Source organism: Stegodyphus dumicola, chromosome 10 (genome assembly GCF_044657685.1).
Source record: "Stegodyphus dumicola isolate Sdum_Otavi_A_Nest chromosome 10, ASM4465768v1".
Taxonomy (NCBI): domain Eukaryota; kingdom Metazoa; phylum Arthropoda; class Arachnida; order Araneae; family Eresidae; genus Stegodyphus; species Stegodyphus dumicola.
The window spans coordinates 7,710,629-7,722,691 of record NC_140777.1 but is presented as its reverse complement, the minus strand read 5'-3'; the positions used below and the strand labels follow the sequence as shown (position 1 = coordinate 7,722,691).

At 31.4% G+C, this 12,063-nt stretch overlaps 1 long non-coding RNA gene across 1 annotated transcript; it reads right to left on the bottom strand.

The window, feature by feature from the left end:
* Positions 1–4,889: 4,889 nt before the first annotated feature.
* On the bottom strand, positions 4,890–10,723 carry LOC146994881 (uncharacterized). The gene is made up of 3 exons (XR_015043295.1): positions 10,650–10,723; positions 8,011–8,100; positions 4,890–5,022 (listed from the first exon to the last, which is right to left on the bottom strand). It is a non-coding gene; the product is annotated as an uncharacterized LOC146994881 (long non-coding RNA).
* Between the last annotated feature and the right edge of the window lie 1,340 nt (positions 10,724–12,063).

The window sequence follows — 12,063 nt, the reverse complement described above, 5'->3', positions numbered from 1 at the left end:
ACAGCAGATTTCTGTGTTTCCTTTTTTCTTACATATGCCTCATGTTCCTCGAAGCGAAATTTTAGGGCTCTCTTAGTTTGGCCAATGTAAATTAAACCACACTGGCAAGGAGTTCTATAAATACCCCAGGAATTCATATCTGGAATGGGGTCCTTGAGTATGGAACACGGAATTTTATTGATGGGAGAATAAACGACTCGAAAGTTAAATTTATGCAAAATATGTACAACTTTATAGCTAATTGATGGAAAGAAGGGAATGACAATATAATTTTTATAATCTCCCTAAAACAAGAGTGTGCCTTTTAGTGTGTTGAGATGAGAATTTTTTAACTGCTTGATTAATAATGTAGGGTGAAAAGCCCCTGTCAGTAGCTGTTGCTTTTAAATAATTTAGTTCTTCATCAAGGGATAGTTTGGAGGAGCAAACTTGAAGAGCACGGAAAACATAGGAATAAAATGCAGCTAACTTTTGTTTAGTCGGATGATATAATTTAAAGTGCGGTGGAAGGTCAGCCGATGAAGGTTTACGGTAAACCGTAGTACTAAAGTTGGATGTGTTACGTGTGACCAGAATGTCGAGAAACGGAAGAGAACTGCAAGTCTCAAGTTCAAAAGTGAACTGAACAGCAGGATCAATAGAATTCATTGTTGAAAGAACTTTATTTAAATCATCTTTATTACCTTCAAACAGGGTAAAAGTATTGTCTACATAGCGGAACCATGCCGGGAAGTTTAAAGTTTCAAACAATTTTGATTCATAATAACGCATGTAGATATCAGCCAGGATGGGACTGAGGGGGCTTCCCATGGCTAATCCCTCAGTTTGCTTGTAATATTTATTTTGGAAAACAAAATGTGTTTCTTTCAAATAGGGTTCAGTGAGAGAAATTAGCTCATCAATTTCGATGCAAGAGAAATGAAATTTGCGAAGTCTGATTTCTAGTCATCTTAATGCACCCTCCACTGGAACATTGGTGAATAATGATTTTACATCAAAAGAAACCATGAATAAATTTCTAGGAGAAATGTTTTCAACCTTTTTTACAAACTCTATTGACTTTTTATGGTGTAAATGTTATCGTCTAATAGAGTTGAAAAATCTAGAAACTAAATATTTAACTAATGGGTATGAGGCAGTACCTACATTTGATACAATAGTGCGGAAAGGAATACCACTTTTATGAATTTTCGGAAGAGCATATAATCTGGCACAGTTCGTAACAAATGGTATAACTGAATGTTTTAAGTTGCCTGAAATGATTTGTGAAGATTTGATTGCAGTTTTTATTTTTGACAGGTCCGAAGGTAAAGGATCTTTAGGGTTCGGATTATGTGGTCCTTCGTTTAAGAGGTAGTTCCTAATTCCAATCCATCTTTGCCTTCGGCCTTTAAAGAAATTATGTTTTAGTTCTGGTTTCATCAAGAGATGGCACCACTAGCTTATTTTCTGTCCAGGCTTTCTTGTCCTATCTGATTATTGTATCCTATCTTGTTATTTGCGCTTTTGCAGCTGACGATGGTGGTTCGGTAAAACCATCGAAAAAAGTCCTGTGAAAATTTGAAAATATAACGCTGATTTTTATTGCTTGACTTCTGAATTAGTATTTGTTCGGGGTGTTATTGAGTCTTAATTAAGCCTAATAATGTCAGAAGAAACTTACTAGCTCAGTAAATGTATAGGGGGCTAGTTCAGTTTCTCGATAATTTCTCCTGCGTGTTACCTAAACGTTATTATTGAGTGTTACTATCGAGTTTCCCTGTGAATTAACATGTCTTTCTTCAGAACTGTGAATTCAGATGAGTAGTTTAGTGAAGCTGATTCGGAATACTTTTTAAGGTCTCTACCTGTCCAGGATAAGGGGAATGAATTTCTCAAGAGCAGAAAAACTACGAAGCAAGGAAAAGGGAAGAAGTTGTGAAGTCAGTTTCTAAAGGCAAAAACCCTAGCGGAGAAACGTAAAGCAGGTTTTGCAGCTGCTCAGCGCATGGAGATAGGAAAGGGAGGAGGGGCCAAACGGCGCTAGAAGTGAAGCACTGCTTTGAAGCTTGGGTCACCAGATGGGGTGTTCTTTGTTTACATTCAGACGCTCGCTTGACAGGATTCTGATAGTATTGCGACACACGACAGTTCCATAGAAATCGAAAAAGGGACACTTTCGCATGAAACATTCATAGCCCACATAGCACAAAAACATCCTTGGGATATCCCAAGGATGTTGCTCGCGGGATATGCGCACATCCTCAGGACATCCCGGAATATCCCGCGAACCTCCTAAACACCTCCTCCCGAGTGCTTAATGTCACATCCCGGGATATCCTCAGGACATCCTAACCAAGTCCCATCGACAGCGTGCGGGATGTTATTAGGATATGAACTCCTACTTACTACATCCTCAAGACATCCCGGGATATCCCACAAACCTCCTAAGCACATCCCATTATATCCTAAAAACATCCTATCTATGTCCCATCGACAGCATATGGGATGTTATTAGGATTTAAAGTCCTACTTACTACATCCTCAGGACATCCCGTAATATCCCAATTTCCTCCTAAACTCATCCTCCTGAGCGCTTAATGTCACATCCCAGTATATCCTTAGACATCCTATCTACGTCCCACCGACAGCGTATGGGATGTTATCAGGATTTGAAACACTAGTTACAATATCCCTTTAACCTCTTAAATACATATTCTCAACTGCTTAGTGTCACATCCCAGTATACATACAGAGGAAAATTCCAGTGAAAGTAGTATGTGAAGGTGTGATGATCTAAAACCTACTTTTTTTTACACAGATAGTCTCAAATCGTTCTCCTATGGTTACTATGGAAAAATCAGAAATGTTGAAAATATTTATACAACTTATTTTGTTTTTAAATCTGAATTTGTGACTATATTAAAACTGAGCAAGGAAATTAAAATGAATTATTAATACAAAATATTAAAACTGAAAATTTTGCTTTTATTTTTAAGATATTAAAAATCTTTTGATCATTTTTAAACATCCAATAGCCCCCAAATTGAATTATTCATAATTAAATTATTTTACAAAATCAGTTTCTAATTTCAGTTAATTTGTATTAAGAATTGAATAATAAAATTACCCATTTAATAATCTTTACATAAATGAATCATCTTTCTTTAAAACATGTAAGGAATTTATAGTGTTTTGATGACACTGTTGGGAAATTGTTAAAAGGAATAAATTGTATTTTTAAAACTAAATCATTCCTAGCCTCAGAATAAATAAATATGTTTTCGTAACATGAGAATGCTGCAGGCTTTTTTATATATTTAATATTTAGTTGTAAAAATTTGACATTATGTTAACAATTCTTTATATCATTCAAAAGGTAACTCAAGAAGCTCTTCTAAAATTCTATCTTTCTGCTCACACAATTAAAAAAAAAAAATCTGAAAGGCCTCAGATTTTAGCAGTCACTCAAAGAGGCTAAAAGTTTATGAATGCATAGATTATCAATACAGATGAGGCAGTGGAAATAGCAAAACATTTTATAAGATACTGACACCAGAAAGTTATATATCTTCTATATATTTGAAAAGTGAAGAAATATATCATGTAATTATGTAGAAATATTAAAATGTTTTCAATTAGATATATCATGAATCAAATGCATTTTAAATCAGATTAAAAATTAAAAAAAGCATTGTTAAGAACTGTGTGTAATGCTTTTAATTAGCTTGGCTTGTTAGTCAATAATATATTAGATTTTAAAGGTAAATATGTTAAATTTTGCCAAATGGCAAGACTTGAATGAAAAGCGAAACAAGTTTACGACTGACGATATGAAGTCACATTTCAAAACTAATAGCCCTTTTAGATTAAAAAAAAAAAAAAGAAAAAAGTTCTGAAAATAATTTGCAATGGTTCATTAGTATTATTTTACACAAAATTCAGTAAAATGAAATTTACCCCTTGAAATCAGCACCAAATTAAACTTTGTAAATTCTAGCGCATGTTAAAGGTTGTCTCATCCAGAATTTTATTACATTCATTTCAGAGCAAAATAAAACAGTAATTGCCATTTATATGACAATCAATATCAAAAATTTAAATCTGCATTTTACGCAACATAGAAAAACTTCAAAAGATTTACTGTTTACCATGCAATTAAGACATTTTATTCTGCTATTAAACTTTACCAATTATTAATTCCATTAAGTATATTCTGTTTACTCTTTCTGCTCAATATATGCAATGTAAAATTTTCCATAAATTTATTAATTCATTTTATTTTGAGGTGAGCTTTTATTCAACTCTCAATGTCAACGAGAATGTTTAGTTCATTTTTTATTCGGTCTCAAAAGAGAAATCAAAATACGTGGATTTATGTACGTGTATTTATGAATCAAAATACATGAGAAATCACAGTGAGAAAAACACTGCTATTTTAAACTGTGATTATATATAACAAATGCAGTGAATTATAGTTAAAAAATAGTGAAAATATTTATATTTCTGAACTATTTCATATATAACATTTTCAGTTTCGCATATGTGGCAATTTAAGAACTTTTTTACGTATACCAATTTTTTGAAATATCTGCAAATTTTTGTATCTTCAAGGAAAGCTTATTCTTTCACCTTTAGTATATAAGTAATGGTAATTTACCATATAAAATTACTTAATGGGAAATACAGAAAAATATCTAACCACTTACCTTTGTGACTTCATCTGCAAAGAGACTAAAAAAGTAGTTCAGCTAAATCTGCTATAATAAATATTTATAATAATGCTAAATTATGCAATATCTATTAATATGACAAATTTTTGTAAAGCTATTTATTTGGATGAAAAATAAACACATTCAGAAATTTATGGCACTATATTATGATTAACAGAGGAAAAACACTTTTCAAAATTCAAAATAGTTTTTATTAATCCAATTTATCACATTTTATTTGAATTTATGAAAAACAATCTTATATCCATGTATTCTTATGTATATAAGAACTCTTGATAAATTGGATCTCTGTCATTGCCTTTCACAGCACCTAAAATAAGAAAACACTCACAATTACTATATGTGAATATAATTCATAATTAAATTTAAACCAATGACTATTAGAATGCAAATTAAAGGAAGCATTTAAAATATTTTAACATTTAGTACCTATAAACAGAGCAATTATTTGATTTTTCGATTATAGTAAAATAAACATGGGGGATGCCTTTTAAAATTTTTTATGTCAGAAAATAAACTCAAACCACCAGCTGAACATATGAGCAGTTTTATCAATCAGCCACTGGTAGGTAACCTGGATACTGAATCAACATATAAAGTTGCCAAGATAAAGAGAGAAACAAAATTATGATAATCACATCTTACCTATTCATAAAACTATTTTAAATTTAATGTGTAGGCAAGTCCAAAAAGAGTGAGAATGAATTTATTTTGCAACACAAAGTAAAGTCTTGCAGGAGCAAAAAAAACTTGTCTCATGAGATTGGCAAGTAAAAAATAATTAACTGCATCTGGTAACATTTATCTGACAACACATAAGTAATTGTTAGCTACGTGCAGAAAATAAAATCTGATCAGGGGTGTAGCTAGAGGGGGGGAAGGGGGACATCTGTCCCCGGGTGCAGAATCCAAGGGGCGCCAAACTGATGTTAGAACATTTTAGAATTAAATGTTTTCCATCTTTGGCTAGCAGTAGGGGGTGCGAAATCTTCAGTTGTCCCTGAGTGCTGAAAACCCTAGCTATGATTCTGAATCTGATAATGTTAATGCAATTTTAAACTTTTGAATTTAACCGCCGAAATTTACCAAAGAAGTACTTGTAACAGTAGTAAATGAAGATGTGGCTAATCTTTACTGTATGGTACACCTTGGTTTCTGTCTGAAAAAAAATCGCAAAGTGGTATTGGTTGTTTGTAAAATGTGGAAGCCCATTGCGTCAAATAAGTTTTTCGGTAACCCTAATGTTGATAATGTTGGCGAAAGTAGCCTTTGGGGAAAAAAAAAGTCAATAAAAAGGAGTTATTTCTGCAAATATTGCCAATGTGCTGTGATAAATTTAGTTTTGGGCTACTTTTTTTAATAGTAAACCTTTTGTACGGTCTCAGGTTTTTGGTTCTTACCATTCTTTTCAATTGCTGTGTTTGGTTGCACGGAAGTGGTATGGTCTTGTATTTTGAACATACTATTTATTATTTTGGTGTGGGTACCATCGTTTGAGTATGTCTGAAGTGACTAAGAGACGAAAAATTTAATTGAATTGCTTACCTGGAAGATGGTGGTGGGAAGCCTAAACATATGCATGTGAAAAAAAAGGTATGTTAAAAAAAAATGATGTTTCATTTATTTTTTTGTCTCTGTGTGTTAATTTTTGTTAGAAGATTTGTTGTTTAATGTTTTTATGTTAGGAAATATGTATTTTTGGTAATTTATTCCTCTCTGTTTGTGTATTTTTGGTTGTCTGTGTGTTAAGACAGTGGCGAATTTTTTCTGGTAACTATGATATTTTTAACTTTCTGATTTTCTTAAAGTGAAAATAGATCAATGTGTACATGGACAAAGTTAAGGCAGTGCACAATGCCCAGTTTGTGCAGTTCTCTGTTTTAATAGGTCGATGTGTACATGGACACAGAGTTTGTGTATGTCTTTGACTTCTTATTTTGGTTTTGTGTAGCGGCCACCTTGAAATTGGTGCCGATCCTCTCAGGTGACGATCTTGATATAAAAAAAAGAAACGATTCACCAAGGGTTACAGTAGAGTAAATTTTTACCAAAGATGTTCTACCATAATCACCATTTCAGTGGTTTAAACACTAGTGGAGCAGTATGCAGAGATGAAGATTTGAGTTTTGTTTACACAGCATGATGGTTTAGGCACTCCAGCCATTACAGTGAACAAAATTATAATAAACATAGCCACAATAATTGTCTATAAATATTGATGTATAACACTGCATTAACTAATATATTTCTTATGCTAGTATATACAGAATCCTTAATCGAAGGGAAAATCAGAAGACTGTGCATGCATTTTCCTTTAACTGAAACATGGATTTGATCATACAAATCTCAGTCTTACAGGACATGCCACACTATGCAGATAGACAGTAAAAAGTGCTTGTGTTGTTTTTATTTGTTAGAGGTATGAAATAAATATACTTCTAGATTTTAATTTTTTCTTTTCTTGTTTTACATTTGGATTACCTATCAAAAAGTAAGGAATTCTGATATTATCACAATATCGGAGTTAAAATAACAATTATTGGACATGTTAAAGTAATGAAAATTTTAAATTAGGTTAAAAAGTAACCCTTAATGTGGCATATTTTTGAATTAAACTCTATCGACATTAAAAACAACAAAACGTCCCTCTTTATTAAGGACTTTAATTAACTAATTTTAAATACAGAACTATGAATGAATGTTTTCCCTTGCATGTTATAATAACTGAAACAAAATTACTCTGATACAGTCAAAATTCCTAAATGCAAGTACATAAAATTTACTTTAGCAATTTAAAGAGATGAGACACACTGAACAAATGAATAAATTTCTATCAAAGAATAATTTATTAAATTTGGCCCGTTCCATAGTAAACTTTAACCATTAGATTACATTATTACACCATGTTATCAGTTTGAAAAGCAAGTCATATGCCAGATCTTGGATGTAAAAGAAATGCACAAAATAATATACAGATTATTGAAAAATGATGTATACCAATGTTTATAGATATGATTAAATGTAACAGAAAATTTACTGTCACAACCACATTTTTAAATGAAATGTATTATTTTAACATTTTACAATATTTAAGGTATGGCATTAAATGCAATTATGTGCCTGGATGTAAGTTAGTAAATTAAAAAAATAATAATAATAATCAAAGAATGAATGTCATGAAAAATTTCAAAAACAAGCAGAATTTAATTTAGAAGATCTTTAGACACTTATGATAAATAAAATTGAGAATTCTTCACCCAAAATTAAATTATAATTAACTAAAACCAGTTTGACTGACCTTCTACAAAATCCTTCAGCTGCAATTTTTTCTAGCTTGAAAACTAAATTCTTCTCCACATGGAAATAACATCTTAACCAGTTGAAATTCCTGCAGAAAGTTTGATAACACAGTAATAGAATTAATAGAATAGAAAAATTAACACAAAAGTATAGAACATCATTTAAACTTAACATTATTACAAATTTTGGTGCTTTCTGACTATCTGCAAAGCTGTGAAAATTGGCAAAATGGTTAGTTTATGGTTCATATCTACTGCTCTGTTCACAAGTAGTAATTCAAATAAGCACTTTATAAGAAACAAGAAATTTTAGGATGCACACACACACAAAAATATATACATTGGGTCAATATTCACATATTTTTCATCCAATGGAATACTATTCAGAAATAAAGATTAAATATAAAGCATGTAAATACACGTGTGTGGTACGCATATTCATAGTTTGCTATTATCGTGTGCATACTCTTGCTGTTTTAGCATAAGTTGAAGCTGTGAGGGCAGATGATAAGAAAGTATCAGAATTTTTCATGTATAAGAAAAGATTGCCCTGACAATAATATCTCAATTGTTTAGCACTGACATTTACATAGCGCATTAGAAATATATAGTAATATATGTATAATAAAAAGATAATTGCATATTATTAATTCATTTTTTTAAATGCCAAACTTTAACAATTCTTTCACATATACTTAAACAGAATTCTTTCACATGAACATCTAAAATCCATTCTTAACTAAAGAATAAATAATAAAACCATGTAAATTTCTTATCAAGCCCATCATTTCCGAAATGTCTACTTCTGAAAGTTCCCAGCATTTCTCGATATATTATTAAATTACTAAACTAAGCATCAATGATCGTCATGTTCGCTAATGTGGCAATATCTTTCACACTTCTTTGTTACCACAAGTAACAAGTAGGCTTCAATAAATCTTTAACTGTTACATGCTACTTTTGTCTAAAATTTGTACAAATAATAAAATTAAATGAGCTCTTTATAATATGCTCAAAGAAATAATTTTGTATGAAAATTTGTATGTTATATATTGGCCTGATTAATGATTCAGGAAATAATTCGGGTTTTCAAAGTGCTTCCAATAATTCAAATTTCAGCTTGTGTCAAAATAAAATCTATAACACAAATCTAAGCAAATTTCCTTATGAACAATGCATTTTAACATTATTCAATCACTGGCAATCACACAGTACTGATTGCTTCAATAAACATTACTGTAACTGTGTTATTTAAAAGACTGTAATGTTTTAATTATTTCCTTAATTAAAACATTACAGTCTTTTCCTCCTTCTAACACCAAAAGAAAACCCAGATAAGAAATATAAAAATATCAGTAAAAATAAATTATATTATTGAATGACACTTTACATTAATTACACTTATGCATATATTATTTTATTATAAATTATTTCAAAATCAAAGAAGAGAAGGGGGAGAAACTTTAATATTGACATTTCTAAAATGATATAAACATTAATCATTTAGTACAGTTTGTTATTTCAGGCAAAAAGAATTCACTTTTCTGGATAGCATTTATATTTCCATCTCACTTTCAATGAAACATTAAGAGAAATGCATATAATTTAAACACCAGTTTATTTTATTTATCAGACAGATTATGTCAACTCAAAAAAACCTATCGGTAAAATTCGGTAGTAATAATTCTGAATGTTAGGCAACTTGCAAGATTCAACAAAAATTATCAATACTTTTATTATAATGACAATACTACAGTAACATGAACATAAAATTAAACTGCATATAACTATAAAATAAGCCAGCATATAATAATGGTGCATTGGTTTCTAAAACAATGGGCTCAATGAAAAAATACATGTATTATGGTAGCTATTCATATTCTTCAGCTTTACTAATATTCTCATGTTCACTTTACATAACTAAAGTATCTAAAATACAATAAAAATGCAAACAATATTTATGAGAAAATGTTAAAAGCAATCATAAGCATTTGATTGAATGACCATATTTTGTCTTCCTGCAAGTCGAATCTTAAAATGATATGCAGTTTGAAAAATGCTCAATCCTTTTATAAAATATTCAAAAAAGATTAAAAAAAGGTACTGTTCTGTTATCAGGACCGGGTTCAGAATTGTATTTATGTATGCTTGTATATTTGTATGTTTGTGTGTCTATATATACACATCTATGCACATACTTACGAACAAACACAGGTTCATACATTTCCGATTCTGGTCCCAATAACAGAACAATACCCCAAAAAAAACTTGAATTACAAGCTAGATTAAGATAATGTTTCAACCATACATATTTTGGACAAAACAATGCAAACTCTTATTTTTATACAATTGTTCAAACTATTTAACATAAATGTATTGCTGCAATAAAATAATAAGCAATCTGATCACACATATTATTTTGAAACTGAATGCATAAACTAGACTAAAAAAAATTCAGTCATAAACATTTGGATAGCAAGGCAAATTAGATATTTGAAAAGACAGCCAGCCATTGAGATACACGTAATTCACAACAGAATGGTAACAATTCATAAAGCTGTGAAACATTTAACTGTCAAAATGACATAAATTCGAAAAGCAAAAAAAGTAAACATACAAGTATTGCAACTGAACTTACCTTTCATGCAACAAAAAATATCCATACAAGTTAACATCATGGCGCAGCCATTTTGGATTTCGTTTCAAATCAGACAGATGTTTATGGATTTGCGGAAGAATACGAGGAACTAGTAGTTTGCCGGATACAATGTGCAATGACGCGATAGAATATAGTTCTGTAGAACTTCCTACATTATTCCGTAATAAACAGTACTATTTCCTAATTTTTTCTTTATCTAATTAATTAATTAATAGGGAAATAGTTAAGTAATGCCGAATTCATTTTTAATGAAATGTAAAATTTTGTATGTATGGGACGACCACCTTCCGTCCAATATTTCTGAGAATATAAACAAATTTTGGAATCTGAGAGTATCAGTAAATAAATATATAGAATATCGCCTCTCAAACGACCGCTTCTGAAAGTGACCAATAGTTCTGAGATTATAAATAAATATTGATATTAAGCATTATTTCTATAAGACGACCATCTCTATATAAGACCAAAGTTTCTAGAATCTTGGATAGTCATCAGAGATGTATCTTTACTGCGAAATTATCGCACGACTGTAATTCAATATCAATAACAGATCGCGCGATTGAAAAACATTTTCTGTCCTGTAATTAGAGGAAAAATATTTTCCTTATGAGGTATTTCTCCCGCTTGCCTAGCGTGCCTTCGTGGTGTAATAGTTCTGCACGCTGGGCCGGTGTTTCAGAGGTCCGTGGTTCGATTCACGGCGAAGGCGGTTGCTAATTTTTCATCTCTACGGCTTCCCAAAAAAATCCTAATGTCTCTACAGTGGCGCCCGAACTAAAAAGGTGTTGGATGAGGTATATCCACACCCAGGATTTAGTGATTGGATCCCCTTAAAAAAAAGTCGGCCTTTAAAAAGAGAAGTAATATGAGGTATTTCTCCCGCTTTCCTAGCGTGTCTTCGGCCCACCAGCGGCCGAGCGGTAAAGTCGCTGAACCCTGGTAGTGCGATCCCAGGTTCGAATCCCGCGAAAGGGCTGGCTGCATGCGTATTTTCGTGGTTTTCCCCACGTGTAACGTGTATACGAGCCAGTTTCCCTTAGAAAGTCCTCCACGAAGACATCTCTCTCCTTAGTAGTGGTTCTGCACACTGGGCCGGTATTCCAGAGGTCCGTCCTTCGATTCCCGGCGAAGGCAGTTGCTAATTTTTCATGTTTCCTGCTTCTAAAAAAATACTAATGTCTCTATACCCAAATTTAAAAAAAAATTCGTTTCCGTAATTAAATATATCTATATCTAATTTTACCTATATTTTTAGTAGGGTTTGTAATCTGTAAGTAATTATACATGTAATTTATACATTTTTTATATAAAAAAATATATGTTATTTAGAATTTTGCAAATATTCTAGAAAATGCTAATCTATTGAAAAAAATCTTTTCTATGACTAAATAAA